General features: G+C 33.4%; 1 protein-coding gene across 1 annotated transcript in view; it reads right to left on the bottom strand.

Annotated features, from left to right (window-relative positions):
* The window catches only part of LOC118267788 (connectin-like), a 50,594-nt gene that overhangs the window by 5,669 nt on the left and 22,659 nt on the right, over window positions 1–22,266 (bottom strand). The window lies entirely within an intron of this gene.

Here is a 22,266-nt window from a genome sequence, read left to right as displayed (position 1 = left end):
ATAACTTGGAGCGAAATTCTGTACTACAATAAAATTACTTTGAACATAATTAATATATTAGTACAATCCGTTTTCTTTTCTCGGCACATACTTTTTACACAAACCTGATTCTATTTTAGTGACTGCATAAACAATCTAAAGTAACTTTTGCAATAAATTGGTATGACTATCCAAAAACGTGTTTAATTTTAAATTGGAATACTTTAAAATTAATACAATGTTTGACAAAATCAGCGAGTATTACTGGTAAGTTCAATGACCTATTTATAAAAGCCCACATGACATGAAATTGAAGATGTTATGACGTTATTAAGTAACATTTTTAATTCCTTCTAATAATCCTTTAGAGCCGCCTGCATCCTGCCGCGGAACTAATTAAGCTTAATAAGACAATTATAAAGACGTTTTGTTTTAACTCTTGTTGTTGCATTTCGTTCTAGTTACTAATGCGGAACGGAATGGCGTAATGTTTTGATACATAGGTACATGATGCAGTACCTATATACGGAGTTATTTAGTGAGTAGTATATAAGCGGTTTACCTGATACCATTTTAGTTGTTTTTTTAAAGTATAAGCCGGTAAACGAGTAGACGAATCACCTGATGGTAAGCAATCACCGCCACACATGGATACCCGAAACACTAAAGGTGTTACTAGTGTCTCCAGAGAACGTTTGCATAAATTTTCAAACTGGATACATTTTAATAACAACGTAATAGCATGCTAAATAAACTACCGTGAGTAGATAAGTATTGGCAAACCCCCATTAATTATTATCACATTTTCTACTACCGTGCTTCTTCTACTGACTTCAAACATTGTGCACATATCTATAAAACAACTATAGTACACAGAGCAATGGGGTTACATATCCTGTGATCACTCAAAGCCTCCTTTGAGCTCTTGAGCCAGTTCTCCCCTAAGCAGGGTGCCCTCAATACCAACCCTTTAGGCTTCAATCTGTAGCGGTCATATGAAGTGCCTGCTGTGCCCTTTGAAGTAACTAGCATTATGCTATATGACTAAGCTATTTGTTTAACACACTCTTGTTAGGGAAGGGATTATTGAATTCGCTGAGGTTGCAATATGTAACTGGTTATGGTATCTGGTCGTATTTGATGTTGGTTGTCACTGTTAGTGATGTTCTTCGCATAGATTGAGACAGTTTTGTTTTTAGTGATTTATCATTGAATATTATAATAGCACTAATAATTTACTAGCTATTGTTAAAAATCTCCATTCTCTTACAGTATTTTTAGTACATTATTGGAAATATGCTATTAAACTAACAGGACATAGCAGAAAAAATATTATAATTAAAGATTTCGTGGTATTATTGAGAATTACCCGGAGCTGCGGTCTACCTAGCGGGCTAACCGGGGCTCCGGTTCGAAAAGCAGAAGTAGGAATGCGGTGGTTTTTATTCAATAAGAGATTGACACTCCCTCTCGCCTCGCCCAAGGCGAGACAAGACATTGGATGATTTTTTCACTCAAAAAAAAAGTGTCGAGAATTAACCCGATGATTGAACACAATAAACATAATCAACAGACGAGTTTAGGTAATAGGAGAATAGGTAATAACTATGAAACAATCGAGGCAGTCAATTTCCAAATTAGTTCCATTAAATTATTACCGAAGTCCTTTTCACCATTCTCTATAATATTGTCCCAAACTAAACAATTTCACAATAGAAACATAGAAATTAACATTGAAAATGAGCGTGACTTCCACACATTATATTTCGAATGAAACAATCGAAAATTGGAATGAATCGATATTTCGCCGTTACCTTGAGAATATTATAATAAGAATTAATTGCCGGCCATATTGTATTGTGTGACAGTGTTTCTCTGTAATAATAATTATTGGAATATTTCGTTCGGAAAAAGAGAATTTTTGTTTTTCTGTTGTATCTAGGTATTTATGGGAATGAAGTTTATTTATCATTTTTATGGAATGCTTTGACGAATGAATACATTTATTATTCTATTAATTTGAAATTCAAAAAGAATTTGTTAATATTAATACTAGTTTTTTTATTAATAACAGACTTTTAACATATAATAAGACGGCTAGCTAGTAGCGACCAATCATCATCACATCACACATCGACAGCCTATAAGTGGCCACTGCTGACTGAAGGCTTCTTCTCGCACGGAGAAGGTTTGAGCATTAATCACCACGCTTGCTCAATACGTGTTGGTGATTTTAAACTAATGATGGGAAACTATAAGTTCAGGTTTTCTCACAATGTTTTTCTTCACCGTTTGTCACCGGTGTCTGAATAATCTTAGAAAGTATTTTTAACTCGAAAAAGTCACATTAGTATTTGCCTTTGGGCAGGTTTCACCTCGCCTTAACCCGCACCCTCGTGCATGAGAAGCGGGCGTTTTAAACCTCCGGGTCACTATGACCTTCAACCCACTACGACCGACCAATACTAACCTATAACTACCGCTAAGCATTTTTTAATTAAGTTATGTACGAAGTTATAAATAACTAATCGTATACAATAACTTCACCCCCGAATGTGATTTCAACCTAAAAATAAAAGTTTCGTAACCATTAACCTACATACGAAATAATTGCCGCAGACTGAGTAATTAACTTCACCAAATGACTGACTGACTGACTTATTGTATTTAAAAACGTCTTATAAATTGACATAATTGTCTTAGTTATGATTGCAATGACATTGCGACAATTGTCATAGAACATTATGTTATAGACTTTAGTTCTAATTGCTAGATATTGTAAATGGTCTATTGTATTTTAAAAAGAAATCGAAAATTGTAATTTGGAATATTGTCTTCGAGTACCTTTTGAAGAATTAACCTGTAGCTACTCTGTTATTACTTGATAGTATAACATTATCAACCAAATTAAGTTAACAATACAAATTATAAAAAAATAGATGATTACTTTATTAGACCTATTAAAAATATTATGCAATCAAATGGATGGATTAACAAGAAAATAGTTATCTATAGTGGTAAAAGTATAGGTAAAATTCAAGTCTTACAATTTTCACGAAATTTGAAAAACTTTACTTAGACTTAGACTAAAACTCTTTTTCGCTTCACCCAAGGCTAGGAGAAGTCACTGGATGATGATGTTTTTCCCCTTTAAAAAAGCCTCTAGGTTAGAAATTTCAGGGCAATTGGGGAGGGGTGTAATTAGGCCTCCGGTCAATTCGGACTTTCAGATAGGTCGTAAAAAGATCATAGTTAAACAATATATTTAATTGTTTGTATTTTATATCGAAAACAAACCTCTTCAAGTCATTAACTGGTCCAGTATAACTCATCATCATCAAACACAAGCCAAACTTGTACTGCAGTACAGTCACGGAACTCCTACTAAACGTCAATTAAATGTAACACTACCGAAGTTTACGCTCTTAATGTTGACCATTAAATTTCATTTAGCCTGCTAACGACTTTCATTATAAAGCATGCAGTACTGGTTTATGAGTAAGTATCCAACAAACGGACGACCGTATTTACGTTTATAATTAACACGTGACCATACATCTAAATGCTAGATGCGCCTCGTGAACAGAACTAATGTTTGAGTATAAGAGCGCCATCTCTCGGCACTAAAGGAAACTAAAAGCATTTGTTGAAATGTTAAGAACTGAGATGTGAGTTTGAAACTTAATGTCCATTACCAAGTCGTGTTTGTCTTTTAAATTAAATTGATATTTGTGACCTTTTTGTTACACTCTAAAGGCTATTCAAGTTGACGATATGAGTTTAGCTAGCATTAAGGATAATATGGCGAAAACTAAAAGCAACAAAGTCAACACTATAGTTTCTTAACAACATAGGTTTCTTCATACATTTTTTTTTCCTTTACAGGTAGCCTTTCGTACACTAATTCGCAAGTACCTAACCAACCAAATTGTCGCATGTCTCTTCCAGCTCATTAACTCTACGTTCCAAAGATAATTAAGCTAGTGCATTGTGCATAAGACCACCTACGGGTGTAAACAGCCTTTTGACTAACAGACTGTGTAACTGGGGACCCCGGCCCCTAGGATCATCGTCTAATAAATTTATAGCGCTACTTATGACACACACACAAGCGACAATCAACCTTAAAATGAAACACTTAAGGTTCGTTTCCCAATGTGTGGTAGCGTAATTTTATATAAACTGCAGGTACAAAGATGTAGTAGTTGGATTAGAGTGTGTATGACCATGTTTATTATTTATAAAAGGATATTTCGTGCTGGAAAAATGTTGGAGATAATACAGTTTGGAGGGAATTAGGAGGACATTGCACTTTGGCTTCGAATTACGAGGAGATTGAGTAATTTTATGTTTTAAGGACCATCCTCTTGTATAACTTTATATTAAAGTTTAAACCACATGATATGAAGCCATAAAGGACTTGAATTACGTCGTTGTTGTGTACGACCAAACTACGATGTATAAGAGAATCATGTACATAAACCGAGACATAAACTAGGGATGTTTTACCGAGTCAGAAGCAAAATCATAGAACATGTTGATACACATGACATATAATATTTATGTTAAGAATATTTTGAAAATAACAATGTTATTATTTGTTTTTTATTATGTACCATTTTACAGCTACTATTCTTGAAGGAAATAAGATGTAGTTTTAAAACCTGTAATAAGTCAGTCTGCTCAGCTGAGTCAGTCTGGTTATAATGGAAAAAACTAACTACCAAATTAATAAATTAAGCCCGGTATCTCATGCTACTTTTTATGTTATTTTGTTTTGGGTTTATGTCGAAATTCTATTCTTTATAGCCTATAGAATAATATGGAGTCGATTCGTTAGCACCAATAACCAAAATATACGAAAATATAGCAAGCATAGAAGAGGCTTCAGAATGTCATTTATCAAGCACGTCACAATTAAAACTACTAAACAAACCTTACCTAGACAAATCGGGTCAAAAAGAATTAAGCGAAAATAATCCAAAGATACCCAAACGTTTTCGTTAGACGTAACCGTTCCCCGGTATAATTCCCAAAACGTACTCGAAGCCTCACTCCGAAGCTCGGCGGAATGAGCCGAAAAACTCTTCGGTTTTAAAAAGTACGCTTCAATTTAATACTGCAGTGCTAACTGCTTTGCGGCTTAAAGTGAGTACGATTTCTTTTAGCCAGTTATGTTACGGAATCATGCAATGCATTTTATTTTTGCTTAAAATTAAAAATAAGTTAAGTTTCGCTGATTTATTATAAACTTTTTCTAAGTGCTATTTTTATGGAATAAGCTGGTAAACGAGCAGACGGAACACCTGATGGTAAGAAATCACCGCCGCCCGTGAACACTTGAAACACCAGTGGCGTTGCCGGATTTTGGGGGTTAGGAATTTAAGGGTTGTTGGAGAATCGGGGATTGGGAAGGGAAATGGTAATTGGGCCTTCGGTAACCTCACTCACACAACGAAAGCGTTGTTTCACGTCGGTTTTCTGTGAGGCCGTGGTATCACTTTGGTCGGTCGGGCCTTTCGTGCCGAAGCATGGCTCTCTAACACTTAAATATTATAAAAGTATGCAACTGTTAAAAAGGTGTCATATTTTATGAATTAATAAAAAACTCTTTTATATCAGCTAATAAAAAAAAAAACAAACACAATGATCTAAAAGATTAGTTATATTGACACTGACTATCTTACTTTGGAGAATGTTTACTTAATCTTTAAGATAAGGTTATTTTTTTACTTTCCATATTATTAAACGTACGAGATAAAGCTACACTCTCCGTGATATTGTATGAATTTAAATTTCTTTCTGTACTAGTTCAAGTAAGAATGAGGTCACTGCTGCCTTAGCTTAACATTGATCATTAAGTATCTATGTAAGTAAACGGCGACGACAGACTAGTAAGACTAGATATGTGGGCGACACATGACAAATGACAGATAACAAAGGTCGCACATACAGGATCGATGAACAAATCAACGGATGACGTCATAATATCCCAATCTCAATGAATATCTGTTGGGCAGAAAGCCCGCCAGCCACGATCACCTCGCCTGATCCTCCTTTCCTTAGGGAACTTTACTCTCTGTTCCTTAAAGGTAAATGTTTATATCACCACTCTTTTTCTTCTTCAGGTGTTCTTACTGGTTCTTACTGAGTGACTTATATACGAAGTGAGTGCTGATAATATACATAGTTCTGTAGATTAGACATTTACCTGAAATATAAATTACTTCACTGTTTGTTCCAAAAATTCTTATTTACTCCCATAATAATACAACAATTTTCTAAACTACGAAACAGAAAATGTTTGTACGCAACCTACAAAACCGGAGTTTAAACTATGTATGCATGCATGCTATAGAATACTGTTTTTAGTAACTCGTTCGTCGTACAAAGTTTGTTGAACAGGGAACGTATCAGGGCGGCAAAAAAGTTGGACTGCATGAGTTGTGGACCATATAGTACATAGTTTTATTTTGCTAGTTGCGCTTGTGAAATCATATGTGACGTCTTTTCCCTGTTTAGCTGACAGTAATGCATTTTGTTTGTTGATTTATTTTTATTACAGCGATGTCTGGTGCGTTGTGGTTTATTTTACTACAGTGCCCTTAGTACGAGTTTGCTTTACGTTGAACGAGTTTGAAACAAAGCACTGTTCGGGCTCTGATTGGTTGATTTATTCGAGCTGGCCAATCGAGTTTCGTTTCAATTACTTTAAACATAAAGCAAACTCATACTAAGGGTATAGTTCAGGATATTTGGTGAGATGTAACTAATTAGAGTTGCTAATACCATTTTCATGACCGTGCTAGCAATCTTCGTAATACAAGAAATCTCTGTTATGGCTAACAGTGTATTCACACAATGTTATGAAAACGTTTATGAGTACAAAGATAGTACGTGTGAGTAGAAAATAGTGTGCAACTAAACTCATTAAAACTTATATGATTATATCATCATGAGCGAATTTATTAAGCCACATTCAAAAACATTTTCACTAATCAACATCAAACAAATTTCCCTGACATTATCAAAGTAAATTTACCACAAAAGATATACAAAATCCATCGGCCATTTCCGACGTAAAATTATGCGGTCACCTTGAACTTATTTCTCGGCAATCACCGCTAATTGAACTATATCCTCATCTTGAGGCAATTTATTATGTAAATAAATAGCAGATCTTTTTGATTGTGGGCCAGGGGCCGTCCCTAATTAAGGGCGGTTACACACGCGAAAATCCGGTAGCCGAAACTGACCACAAATCGCAAAATCCGAACGTCAATTCATGAGTGCCTAGCTTTAATTAAATGTTTGATTTCAACGTTTTAAGTTTGTATTTCTAGTTCGGTTGAAATATTAATCCTTAGTTAAATAAAAAGTTATTATTTTGATCCCTTCTTGGGATCATACTGTTTTTGTTGAGGCAATTATGATGGGAACGATTGAGGAAAACACTTCGTTTCTAAATGAGTAGTGGATGCGTGATTCGTTATATCCCCATTAAGGCATGTGTTAGTTTTGTTTGTCGTTAATGTAAATCTAAAATAAATAAATATAATATAAATTGCAGAGAATAGGTACAGCAGCTATTGCACCAATTCTATTTCACAAAACATTTATTCTACATTCCCCATATCACTTCACTATTACAAACGCGTTACGCTACGAAAAGTTCGAACCGCAACCCGAAAAAAAAACACAACAATCAAAAATTCGTCGAAATTTTTCATTCGGAGAACAAAAGCTGCGGTATCGGCACAAAACCCAATTCACCCCTATCGAACTAACAATTTCCCGTACAAATACGGTTCGTGGCCCAAAATCATAGGTAACCCTCGACATTCAAGTGTCAGCGTTCAGTCCTGATTAAGCCGACCGCACCGGCCCGGATTGTCGAGTTAATTGCACGGTAAAAACCGGTACGGTCGAACTACAATGGCTTCATTAGTGGATGCAGAACCGGATTTCAATTTGTACGGCACGCTAAAATCGGGAGTCATAATTGACAAATATGGAAGTTATCAGGGGACAATTTAATTGTGGTGATTGAGTTCGTTTTTGTGAATGAGTCTTTATTCGTTGAGTACTAAAGAACATTTTTCTTTGTTTTAAGTAAGTAGCTGGTTTAAGTTTTATTAACACTTTCTATGTTTATGGAATCGACTACCTCTTTTGTTGGTTGAGTGGACATAAGCGCGATTGTGGAGCAGATGTCGGTTTGGACATATTTGTTTTAAAGACGTTCGTTCGATTTTTAAAGATTCCCAATCTTTTCACATTCACATTTAGTTATGTAATAAATAACAATGAATCTAGAATTTTTAACCAATAAAAAGTGAGTAATGGAATAAAAATCGTGATTTAATATTCAATTTCAAACACCAAACTACGTATGTAGGTAATTCTTGCAATAAATGAAAAATTTGCGTAGCCGCGTAGCTGCTACGCATATTCGTAGCATTATCTCGTAGCACTAATTTGTAACACTAACTACCAGTTTCATGTAACGAAACATTTTGTGATGTTATAGCAAGGTGAATGAATACCAAAATTAATTAGCATCGGCCTGTTTCAAATGCCAAAGGAACATGGGCCTTTTGTACGTCAGATTACAGTTCCGAATATTGGGATTGGAAGCGAATAGGTAAAGGGAAGTTGATGACAGTGTATTGAATTTGTAACGTGATGATTTTGGTGTACGTTATGTATAGGTACAAAGGATACTGGTAATTAATATATAGAGATGTGATTTCAAAATATAGTGTTTGGAAGTATTTTCGAAACTGTCATTTGATCTCAGTGTTGATCATAAAAATGTCTGTCAAATTAATAATACATTTTTATAAGGAAACAAATCATCAAAGTTACTACTAAGCAATACAAAATGAGCGGCGCCCGTAAACGCGCAGAATCCAAACTCTAAGCAATACGGTCAATTTTTGAAAACCCTAAAAAAAAAATTAAGTTTTTTTCCGACGCAGGAATATGAACCCTTGTTCGACATTAGTGAGAAATTATTTTTTTACTTCTCAGACTAACATAACGGGACAAAAACATTATTCCCAGTTTTCAGGTTCAATGGTCAGCATTTCATCGAGAAATAAATTGTCAAGGGGGTAACAGACAAACTTTCGCATGCTATTAACAAACTGTTATACATTTTATTTGCTTTTCATTTACTTTCAAACACTCAAAGGACCGAACAACGCCTTTCTATAATCATTCGTATATTTGTTCAAAAATCTTTTTTAATGATATGTATTTTATATCTGTTGGTATATGTGCGTTGCGCGCATATAAAGGGTGTCCCAACAAGAACGCAAGATTTAAATTTTAAATAAAACGCAGATATTATTAAAAAAAACGTGAAAGCTTTATAATATCGTAAAGTAGAGAGGATGAGGTTATCTATGGAAAAAACATCGGGCAGATGGCTGCCGCTGGTTTGCTGAAACATACGCGATCTTTCAATGAAAAAAAGCGAGTTTTCAATGACTGTTTCATGCATAAATTTCATCTCGCTGCGGTAACAAAGATACAAACATTTCGGATTAATACAAGATAAGTTTTATTTTAAGGCTTTCGTCGTCGGCTTATCGCATAAACCATCGACTTTAAGAAACCCCAAAGAAAAAGTCTAATGGTGATAAATCAATAATCAGGCGGGCAATTCTGGTCTCCAAAGTGAAATAACACGACCGGGACAACTGATGCAGCAATTCAATTGTTTTTCTATGAATGTGGTGCATCTTGTTGAAACCACATACCCTCCAAATCCATTTCTTCAATTCGAGGTACGAAAAGACTGGTTATCATTTTACGATACCGAACACCATGATTGACTGTTTGCGCTTGACCTATTTTTAATCGTGTAGCGCTCCCTTTTTACTAACCTCGTACCTTATACTAACAAACAATAACACTTGTTCAAATGTCAAACAAGGATACTTCGAATGCCGCCAAATTTAAATCTTGCGTTCTTATTGGGACACCCGTTAGAAATATGCGCTGTAAAATAATATTATATTTTTTATTAATTTCCATGTTTTTTTTTTCCTTGTGGATGCAAGTGCTGATATTTTTTTGTATATCAAACATAACTTAGTTAAATGTGTTTCTTTACTAACATTTTTAACCGAGAATGCGGGCAAAGACGCTAGCAGAAGCTGGTATTAAATAAGTTTTAATTTTTAATTAAGAGAACGACAGAACTTCAACTGCCAAATATTAAAAAAACAGAACTTCAACTAGCCAAATCTTTATATATATAATTCTTCTGTAAGTGTGTAACTGAACTTCTTTTAAACGACTGGACTTTATGATGAAATTTTTTGTGTGTGTTCAAGGGGATCTAGAATGGTTTAGGTTCACAAACAATGTTTTTTTTTAATAATTTTTAATTTATTAGTAGTTGTTGATTTTGGAATGTTTTACATTGATCGGACAGACGGCGCTACCATCGCAGTGTCAAATATTAATGACGTTAGATATTGTCATAACATTTGTATAATAATAATATAATTTTCATCAAAATGGTCCAGAATGTTTTAGCTTACGAGTATTAAAAAAATTTTAAAATTTTCAAATTAAAGACGTGTTGACAGGACAACTCAGTCGGGTCCGCTAGTATTAAAAAAAGTTAGTGGTATATGTATTATAACTGTGTCATTCCAGACCATAATCTACCCCTATTCCAAATTTCATCTCGATTCCTTCAGCTGTTTTAACGAGAAGGAGTAACAAAGATACAAACATAAAAACATTCGGAATTATAATATTAGTAAGATAAGTTATATTTAGAATAAGCCTATTCCATGTCCAGTTTGCCAAAAATAAATCGAGATATCGTTCCCCCAGAGAGATAAAGCTCTCTGTTCGTAGCTTATATAATTTAAAGTATATTCAAGTAAATATTGAAGAATGCAAAGAAACTTATTTACGTGCGTACAAAATTAAGGCAATACATTATTCTATTAAGCAACATAACGTATGATAACAACAATCTTACGAAATAAAATATAAATATTCCACAGCAAAAAACTAGGTCATACATTTGAAGTCTGATTTAGTTTTCTTCACATAATAATAAGTGCTAGTCTAGAGTACTTTTTCGTCTGTGTCTAATAAAAGATGTCTAGGTACTCAGCACAAAAAATATGTGAGACAAAGTCTAGAAATCTAGATTTTGTAACTAAACTGTGATATATGAACGTCCTTCAGGGACTACTCTGTGAAAATCTGTGTACCCAATGTCAGAAGTAACTCGAGTATTTATTTAAGTTGAATTATTACTAAAAGTTTATATATTGTGTCATGTCTTACACGATGGATGGTGTTTATATTTAGGTTTATATTTTGTACGAATAAAATAAAAATAATATTATTAAAAACGCCTGAGTGGGTTGGTTAAGTAAAACTTCGCGAACTATTTGAATGAATTCAAATTGTCATAGAAACTCGTTACTTTATTTTGTGGAAAATAAATGTGGATATTAATGATCGTCAAAGACAAAACATTTTTCTTTTTATGAAAACGTGCCCCACACTTGAATTTTCTCCTATGTCGTGGGTGCTTTTACAAACATACACATCACACCCACACCCGAAACAACAATTATCTTTATCTATATTTACTCTAACTGTAATGACTAACTGCAAAATGAACGTTTAACTACAAACTGCCGAATTTTAATCAACAACATTAGAACAATATATAGATACTCGTAAAACCAAATCATAAATAAAATTCATAGAAATAAAATAAACAATTTCAAAATTTCATTTTCAAGAAATTTACGCGGTTCCATAAAAATACTCGTATTTCATTAAAATATTTATAATTCATAACAACTTTATTAATACAAATATTTGACTAAAAATGAATACAAGGGGCATTTCTCGTTAAAGTCAATATTTAATACAATAAATTATACAGTAGAGTTATTTTATTCGCGCATTTTAATAAAATTAAAAACCCTCTCTATAGTTCTATAATTAAATATTCGGAGAACTATGAAATCAAAATGTATATAATCGTTCTTTTATTTCAAAAATTAATTTCTGTGGAAATAATTGTGTGAATATTACACTGTATATGTATGATTCATAGTGACTTTGACTCCAGTGTATAGCATTAAGAAGTAAGTAAATATGTTATATGTCTATAATAACTTCGTAATACGTAGAATATCAATTATTTTCATTCATGTTACTATTCGAATAGTCTCAAAGTACTCTTTAAATTCCCCTAGAAGCCTTCAACTCAAATGTCAACTTCTTATAACTAGCAGTTTGACAATCGATCATTTAATCACTCATTCGGTTCCCTAGATAAATAGTATTTGAAGTAAACAGAAAATTCAACGTACAAGTTTAAAATATGTCATACAATGTTAATCACTCACTCGTTCGGCACCCAAGGCGATATGTCTGTCACAAAACCCTATTACTACTTAAAACTTTAGGCACATTTGAAATGAATCTTCTTATTAAGATCAAGCACTCTAAATACAACTTAATAGCACATCTAATATGCATCAAATTAATCTGCAAATTGCCCCTAATAAGCCACTAATTTATCCTACTCAACGATAGTCAAATTAAGACTGAAAATCTGTAGTAAATGTAGCAGCTCATTCGATTAAAATTTTCATAGGTTGGGAGCGATTTAACGAAATTTTACATGAAGAGTGGAGAAACTTCGTTGTAAATTAGGCGAAGTTGCTCGCTCTAGTCTATGGATATGAAATTAAATACTAACTTTTATACCGAGTAGGTAGCTTGTTTATCAGTATCTAGAACTTAAGCGCTGATTATGAATTTGGTTTCTATTAATTTATGAGTTTCAAGTTCGAGGCGGCTTTAAGGAGAGTGAGAGTAAAAGTTGTGTCGATATTCAATGTAAACTGTTGGAAATGTTATTTGTATTTTGTAAGATATCAACCACTAGGAATGAGATAGGCATCCTGAGGTGCCAGGAGGTACCAATGGTATCAAAAGCATTTATCTTTTTGTCGAAGATTGTGAATAGTGCACAGATGAAAATTAAGTATTTGGGGAATATTATCGTATTAATAATGTATTTTGACATCATTATTATGTTAAATATTATACTTAACTATGCATTCTTATTACTAATGCTTTATTACTACTTAAGTACTTACCCAAGTTTAAGAACATGGTTTTAACATGCAATACTAAGAATACCTTCTTCTATTTACTGTTTCGATTCGTGGAACGTTACGCCATTGAAATATTAAATGCAAAACAGTGGGCGGTCCCATTTAAATGTAACACGCATTTGCATAAAATAATTATTATTAGAATACATTAATGATTTATTTTCTTGGAAAAAATTAGCTAGTTTCAGGCGAAATATTTATCAATGAGTAAATATAAAATATGGTTCATTTTTTCGCTCATTTAAATGAAAAGTAATTAGTATATTTTCTCACAAAATTTCAGGTTTACTAATTGAGAAAGCGTATTTTCTCTTAAACTTATTTTTTTTTCAATTATATGTTCAATTAGGCACAACGTTTGGAGTTCGGTAAACCAAACTTCAAATTACGTTAGGAAATACACCTGGAACCTATGTCGAGCAACCAATCGTTAAGTAAAAGAGACACAACTGAGAAATAATAATACTTTAATTTGAATTAAGCAATGACTTATTCCAAGTAAGACCATTCATAAATATTAATCTCCCAAAAAGACTCGCATTAACACCAATAAATAATTCAAACGTCCATCCGAAAATAATCAATTAAAATAATTAATAGTCATCGCGATTACTTATTATCCAATTTTAATAACGTATGTGGTTGGATCCCCTACTATATGTTTTAATTAACTCGATAGCTGAACGTTTAATTATAATAAATGTGAATTTTTATAGCGATAAGTCTGTGGTGAGGGTTCGGGAATGTATGATTGTCTGTGAATCACATTTAATAACGACAAGGCAAGTACCAATGTGACCCGGAGCCTCGGACTACCGGATTTACCGGGGCTCCGGCTCAAAAAGCTGGAGTAGGAACGAGGTGATTTTAGTCTATAAGAGTCTGACACTATCTCTCGCCTCGCCCAAGGCGGGAGAAGTCATTGGATGATTATCCTCCTTTAAAAAAGGACTACCATTGTGACATTTTCCAAGTTTTTCCATGTTATATGTACTTTCAAAGATTATTTAAACATCACTGACAAACGGTGAAGGAAAACATCATGAGGAAAACTGGGCTTATAATTTCTAATTATAAGTTTGAAATCGCATTGAACAAATGTGGTGAATAATGCTTAAACCTTCTCCGTGCTAAAAGAGGCTTTTGTCAACAGTGGCTACTTATACTGTTGATGTGTCATCATACATCACATCTGATTTGTAATACATAATATGAATGAATTCGAATTATGCTAGTAGCTGTATAATATTACCAAATTACACAAAACAAAGTAGATATATTATAAATACATTAATTTCTGGTATAGGTACCCATTGATGGGGAAACGAACATTTCAACAGCTAACATAAAGTAAATTTCCTCATAGCAACGTCGACTTTAAAACTTTTATTGACCCTTGAGAAAAGTTGAGTATTTTGTTACCATCCAATATTTGAATAAAAATGTCATTAAAATTTCAATTTGTCTGGCTTCTATACGTTAAGGGACATTAGGACAGGGGTACGAATTAAGAAAAGAGATTTTTCTCCCACATAGAGTATAATATTTTTAAACATTAACACTCCGTAACGAGTACCACAGTACAACTTCTTTAAAGGCCTAATTTTTCAACAAGAGGCAAGATAAGTTTTATCGGATCTAATGTCAATTTTATTCTAAAGTTAAGAATTATCGGTAGATTGAAAAATCAGACATAAGAGGTGTAGCGTTTTGTACAAGTTAAATTACGAGTCCTAAATGTAATAAGAGGCAGTGTTAGTAATAATATAATATTATTATTTCACCTTGTCATATATACCTATGCCTATGATGCAATCTAAAGTTCCTACCAGCGAATATGGTCTAAAAAACTTTTGTTAAGTAAAGGGAACCACCTTCAATTTTCTTTCCATTTCACCCCTTAAACCTTCTACTAAATTATAAAATACTGTGCTGAAAACAGACTCAAGATCGGTTCAGCCAAACGCGAGTTAATCGCGCACATACATACGTACAGGTCAAACTGAGAACCTATTTTTTTGTAGTCGCTTAAAAATGATATAATTATTTTTCTTCAACCCAATTATGGCTATCATATTTATTCACACAATAATAGCAAGAGTATCAATGAATAAAAAAATACAGTCAGTAATACCAAAAGTGTAGTATGAAGTAATTTGGCACGAGCGCGAGATCAACACGCCAATGTTTGGTCAGCGTTCGTTATTGAAGTTTACGCAGTAATGAAAATTACTTTCAGTAAACGATTTTATTCATTATTTTTTATTTTACTTAAGAATGTGATTTAAATAAACATTCGATGGTTATTTTTAATAGTATCTTTTAACGGTGAATTGTGAAGTTTTTTTTTATGGTATAAACGAGTAGACGGATAACCTAATATAATCAGCAATTGCCGCCGCCCATGGATACCCGAAACACCAGAGGCGTTACAAGTGCCTCCAGTAACCTCACTCATATAACGAAACACAACGCAAGCATTGTTGTTGGACATTGTAGAAACCGAAAAATACAGGAATCGATTTCGCCCTGGCCCAGCAGTCGCACTTGCAACCACAAGACCAACGAGGCAGTCTAACAACGCAACATAAAACTAGTTTCTTATAATATTGTAATTCAAGTACACCTCTACCTTGTAACTTATTATTAACGAATGCAAACATACAACTTAAACTGCTTCTTTTTTAAAAAGCCAATAAATTTAAAATAGCGTAGGTATATCAGAAATCTATCAGAATGTAACATTCATGAAGCCAAGTGATTTATTTATTCACTATCGTATCGTACGACCTCTGCGTTTATTTTAAAATTCAATTTTGTCCTGTTTGTACCTATCTAAAGATACGTCATACAACTTACAGGTAGGTTACATAATGAATAAAAAAATACAACCTTTTCAAGCAAACTCTGGTCTCGGTGTCATGTGTATGTGAACTAGTATGATTGTAAACGCGCCGACGACACTAAAGGCAATCTGAGTGTGGGGCAATTTTTTTTTTAAACAAAAAAACAAAACTGTTCGATTAAATCTCTACTAGTTTCAAGTCACATGGGGACTCACATTCATGAGTTATGCCTCAATAATGTTATTATACCAAAACGTTTTGTTCATTCATGAATTCATCTCTGATCTTTGACCTTTAGAAAGGAATGTACTAGGCGAAATATAAAATCTGGATGGAATTGGGTGGAAGAGAAATTATTTTCCAAATGACTCACGACATATACGTACCTACATGTTCAACATGTATGTTATGTTGTAATTATATTATGTTAATCTAAGACTCTATTCCATTGTGACTAGAAATTGCCTGAAAAGAAAATATATTTCTTTGTATTAATTTTTCACTGATATGAATACTTAATACTTAGACCTAGCTTTTTACAAGAAACACTATTAAATTCTCGATACGTGATCAGTAAATGAAACAAAATAACAAATTCAATAACAAAATCTTGAATATCGACTTTCGTAATTCATTTTAGTTTTCAATGTAATTACGAAACTGATAAGTTTGATTGATTGCTATTGTTTCTTTGTGTTTTTGAAATATTTTATTACACCATTTGTTTTTAGTTATAATCATTAGTAGGTATATGTTTGTTGCAGCCAGACTTACAATGAAAAAATGTATTAAGAAAAAAAATACGTAAAAATATTAGGTGCACACATATGCTGTTGAATAGGTTTACTATCTTAACTGGTATTTACGTTGGCCTCAATACTGACAAAAATATTTAATATGGTGTTTATATAAAATAATCACACATCATATTCATCAGTCAACAGTTTTCATTCTGCGATTAATGTAATCACCAAAAATCAGACTTTCAACACTTTGACCCATTGAACCTTAACCTTTCGTATGTATATAAGACAACAATAGAAAACATATTGTGTCTCGTGTGGATCCGCATTCCGGCACACGAAGGGTTAATACTTACATCTTCAAACCAATCACTTCACTAGTGACTGGCACTACAATCTAAGAATTTTATCTTTAAATAAACTATTTTTATTTAAGAGAGAGGCCGGCACAAAAGCAAATTGATCACCTGTTCTTGTGCACCTGATTCATCAGTATGAATCACCTGATGGTAAGAAATCAGTACCGCCTCTTGACACACGCAACACCTAAGGCGTTACCAATGCCTTACCAACATTTTGTGTTAGAGGATCTTCGATCAAAATGTCACATAAAAGGCTTAAACAAAAGCTAACACCAAATCAATGAGTTTTTAATGATAATGTAAAGTGTTAGTAGTAATTTAATTATGAAAGAACACGCGAGCCAGTGCCGGAGTATATTATAAACAATATTTTGTCACACCTCTACACATACCCTACCTGAGATCATACTTCAGATAGTAACGTTGTATATGGTGGGTTGAGAAGGTTCACTTTGAAAAGTTACGTTAAAATGCTTATCGACGACGAGAGAAAAGACATAGGCACTCTTTTAGTGTTTTTTTTCTTTTTCTTCTCAGATAAACTATATGTGATTATGTTTAAAGTTTTATAGATATGATATGGTAAACATAAGCATAACTTTCATAGGTAAAATTGCGTTAAAATAATGACTTGAAACTGCGAACAGTCTACGGGTAATCATCAAGCATCAAAGCAAAGCATCTTTTTGACGGCCTTGATTTATTGCAATCATCAAAGTATGAGGATAGGCAAACTTCTCCTTACACCGTAGGCATTTTAATCTTTCACTCAGCATTTCTACGATTTTACACATATAATATCAATAAAATAATAGACAAGATTAAAACAAAAGCCCAATTATTTAGTACAAATTTACTATTTACACTTTACTACGTAATAAAACCTGGAAATCAAAGTTAAACTACTGTCTTTTCCACATGTTGCCGACAGACAGGTGTGTCGTAATAATATATGAGCTGAGTCGAGGTCAACCCTGCACTATATCAAATCTTTTGTGAAGAATTGCGTGCGGGGTAAACTGGGTTCAGTACATAAATAATAATTAGTGCCCTCACTGGCTTAGCCGTAATATGATTTAGCTGGAGAAAGAAGCCAATATTGATATTGTTTTTATATTATTATATTAATATTCTCGAGGCTGTAGACATGAGAGTGTTTGATATGACTTTTTGTCTCTTATTTTATTAGGTTTATGTAAGATTTCATTGTGTTATTGTGTGAAAAGATCGCAGTAGTAAAGTTATTCTCTCTAGCATATCGAACACTATTAATTCAAGTGTTCATAGTAAAATATCACTTTGGCCATTTCATAATATTATAATCATAAAGCGACTAGATTGCCAATATATTAATGAAGGGTATGCATGAAAAGACTGATGACTGTCGATGAAGCGAAAGAGGTATGTAAGATTCATAACAATTGGCGTTCTATTGTCTCTGCTTACCCCCATGGGAGACAGGCGTGAAGTTATGTATGGATGGAAATCTAAATAAATCTACGACTGTTTATCTCTTCTAAAATCCACTTCGAGGAATCTTTTACTAATTCGTTATGTCAAAACGATTTACGTCAATAATATAAAATTTTAAGACTATAAAACAATGTCTTTCTTTTTTATCTGTTAATAGAAATCTGAAAGAAAAACGTGGGTGTAAGACACCCACGGTTTCTTACAATATCTATAAACAACAGCGTACTTCAATTTTATTTAAACTATACCAAAGACATAGCAAAGGTTTTGAAATCAAATCCCGAATGGAATAATGGATTTTCTGAGAAATATACTGATCACTCAATGGAGCGAAGAAAATAGCTAGGTACAATGGAAATGCTTAGATTTCTTACGTATACGTGGGTGGATGTTTTTGTATAAAACTGAATGTACTACCTTTTTCAGTATTTATGTTCATAGAAAGGATAAAAATCGAGACTTTTTCCAAATATTCAAAGTCAAAGCATTTATATCAATTAATCCTAAATTAGGCACTTTTGAAACGTCAAATTGAATTGTCCGTCAGTCTGTCTGTCAGTGAAGCTAGGTGTATCATATTTCGAGAACAAATCCAGATTCCTTGATATTTACTGATAATTTGTCGCCAAACATACTAAATTAACTTACTAAAAATATGATTAAGATTAAGATTATGATAAGAATAATGATTTATTCACATTAATATTCTGAAAAAAAAACTTTACATTAGTTAAAGTAGTTTCGTATCACAGAGGGACTCTTTGTCATGAGCAGCGTGTGCGCACGAGGCGACGTAGCGTAGCCTATTTATTTCAGCCTTCTTGATAATTTCAATAGGTATCCATTAGCGACTATTTGCCAGGACACTGAACGGCATCCGACTTTAATGGGAGAAAGATCTGCCAACAAAAAATAACTACAAATGTTTTACCTTACTTTTTTTTTTTTTTTTTTTTGAGGGGGGAAAATCATCCAATGACTTTTCTCGCCTTGGGCGAGGCGAGAGGGAGTGTCAGACTCTTACTGACTAAAAACCACCCCGTTCCTTCTCCTGCTTTTCGAGCCGGAGCCCCGGTAAACCCGCTAGGTAGTCCGCAGCTCCGGATCGTAGGCAAATTTAACGATACCCACAAATATAAGTTAAATATTTAATTTTCTAACTTACTCCTAGGTAGATTTCTCTCCCTTCTGTTTGTTTACATTGCTTACAATCTAGAAGTTACCTTTATAGATCTTATACTGGAATGTTGGTAACAATATTTACATTCTGTCGAACTTTATTAAGACCATGAACTCTTTCCTTTGTTAGAAAGTTCAATGACATTATTTATACAACGGCTCAGTGAATAGCCCGTGTAACCTCAGATTGATTACCGCTTGTCACATTATTTTTTAAGAAACTGTATTATATTTCCTCAGACTTAAAGACATAGTGTGTTTTATTATAACTTTCGTGAGACATACTAAAATTATATAAATATGTTATGGGCTTACTCACGTAATTGTTTGACGGAGAACTCGACTAGTTTCAAGCCATGCTGGAGGCTCATATTCATGAACAGCATTTCGTGTCATGTTCGCGCTGCTACTCGTAGCTACTCATATGAGCATATGAGCCTCTGGCATGGCTTGAAACTAGTCGAGTTCCTCGTCAAACAGTTACGTGAGTAAGCCGATAACATAATAACTGACATATTGAGGTGCTGTTAAAAGTATGGTTTACACGCTCTAAAAGTCGTGAGAGAAGAAAATTTTAGTAAAAATATAAATTCTTAACAATGAGCTCGTAAAATAAATACATAGCAAGTTTATATCGCGCTCGTGAAAATAATCGTTTCAAAAAGTTCGGACGGACAATCGCACGTCAAACCGACACATGTGACGCCCGCCTTAGATTTAAACATCGATATATAATTTGGTGATCAATCAAACACGTAGACCCGTTTTTTGATTGATAACTCTTTATTTCCCAACGGTCGGTTGACATATGTTACAAGTAAAAACATACCTAAATTCTATTTGATTACACAAATATGATAAAATACAAATAACAGCCGACGAGATTACGGTCGCAAACCGACGAAAAAAAATGCTCCACTGACATAAAACTCGGCAAAAAAACAGTATAAAAAATTCGTAAAATTGTCAAAACAGGCGTCAGAACTTAAAATTACGAACAAAAAATTTTCGTTTGGAACATTTGTGTGGAATGACGTAATATATCGTGTAAAATATGGGCACACGTGGCGTGGTGTGCGTGACACCCCTTGCTCTGCTTTATTAGCTTTAGTAACGCTTCGGGCGTCGTGTACTCCTGGTACCTTAGTTAAACAAATAGTACATTTTTATGTTGAAATATTATTCGTAGTTTTTTATTTATATTTAAAGTCTAATTAATTAACGAGCCTGTCCTCTTTTTTCATTGAGAATTTTAATTAAAAACGTTTTCCGTTATATTTTTTGACAATGATATATTATGTTTATGCCAGCTTATTAAGTAATTATTAGCTTCAAGAACGGCGCTAGGACACGTTTTAAAAAAAATACAAGTAATGTCATAGTTTCATAGTCATATGCCCGAATACTCAAACGCTACTTAATTTTAAGACGCTCCCAAATGTAGTTCTGTCACCAGTAATTCTTAATAAAATGACAAAGACAGAACGATATTTAAGTACAACTTAAAATTGAGTAGCGTTTGAGTATTAGGGCAATAGTTTCATATCACGGAATTTAACAATAGACTCACTTTGACAAAAAACTGTTGTCTGACAAAGATAGAATTATGCACCAACATTTTGACAGTCACAAAATAACTAACAACGACTAAACAGAGAGGATTCTATATAAATCATTACTCTTAACAAGGATATATTGAAACCGCGTCACACCACAACTGTAGCGTAAAACCAAATATTATTTTAAACACCGAAAAAAGTCTCATGAAATATTACCACACGTGTCGTTGGATGCGTGACAGCCCCCTTTTGTCCCGGTTTATTATAACACACGGTTAATTATCTCGACAACTGACGCCTCGGGTTTTTGTTCATAAACTTTACAAGCCTTACAAAAGTCTAATGCATGGCACGCTACTCTATTCACTTAACCCTTGAACAGTGCAGTATAAGTATAGCTACATATAAACTTGAAGAGCGTTTACACGGCACGGGTTTTCATATAAACTATTTAGGCTAAATAAACAAAAATTACAGTCAGTTCCATGAATTTCCAGTCTTCTTTGGTTCATGATAACTACATAGCATTTAACCGACTTCAAAAAAGAGATTGTCGGCTGAACCTGTATCTATGTATGTTTTACACGCGATTATCTTGCAATTGGCTAAACCAATTTTAATACGGTTTTCAGCATAGTATTTTTCAAATTTAGGTTCTCCTAAGTTTAAACCTTCTCGTTTTAAGGAAAATACGTGACTTAAAAAATGGAAGCGATTAAGAAAATTGAAGGCGTTTCCCAATTATTTTAAATGGAAATCTAGTGCATTCTGCACTGCTTTCTAATTACTTTTAAATTTCAAATGGAAACTGTAATTTCTGTTTTTAATGGCTTTAAACAATTTTACATACTAACTTACATTTGACGAAGTTAGATAATCCCACGTCATAACAATAATAATCATGTTTTTATTCAATTATAGTTTGCACACCCACACACGTTACG

The sequence above is a fragment of the Spodoptera frugiperda genome, chromosome 6, assembly GCF_023101765.2.
Source record: "Spodoptera frugiperda isolate SF20-4 chromosome 6, AGI-APGP_CSIRO_Sfru_2.0, whole genome shotgun sequence".
Taxonomy (NCBI): domain Eukaryota; kingdom Metazoa; phylum Arthropoda; class Insecta; order Lepidoptera; family Noctuidae; genus Spodoptera; species Spodoptera frugiperda.
The sequence above is the reverse complement of the archived record's forward strand: the minus strand, read 5'-3'. Positions and strand labels throughout refer to the sequence as shown.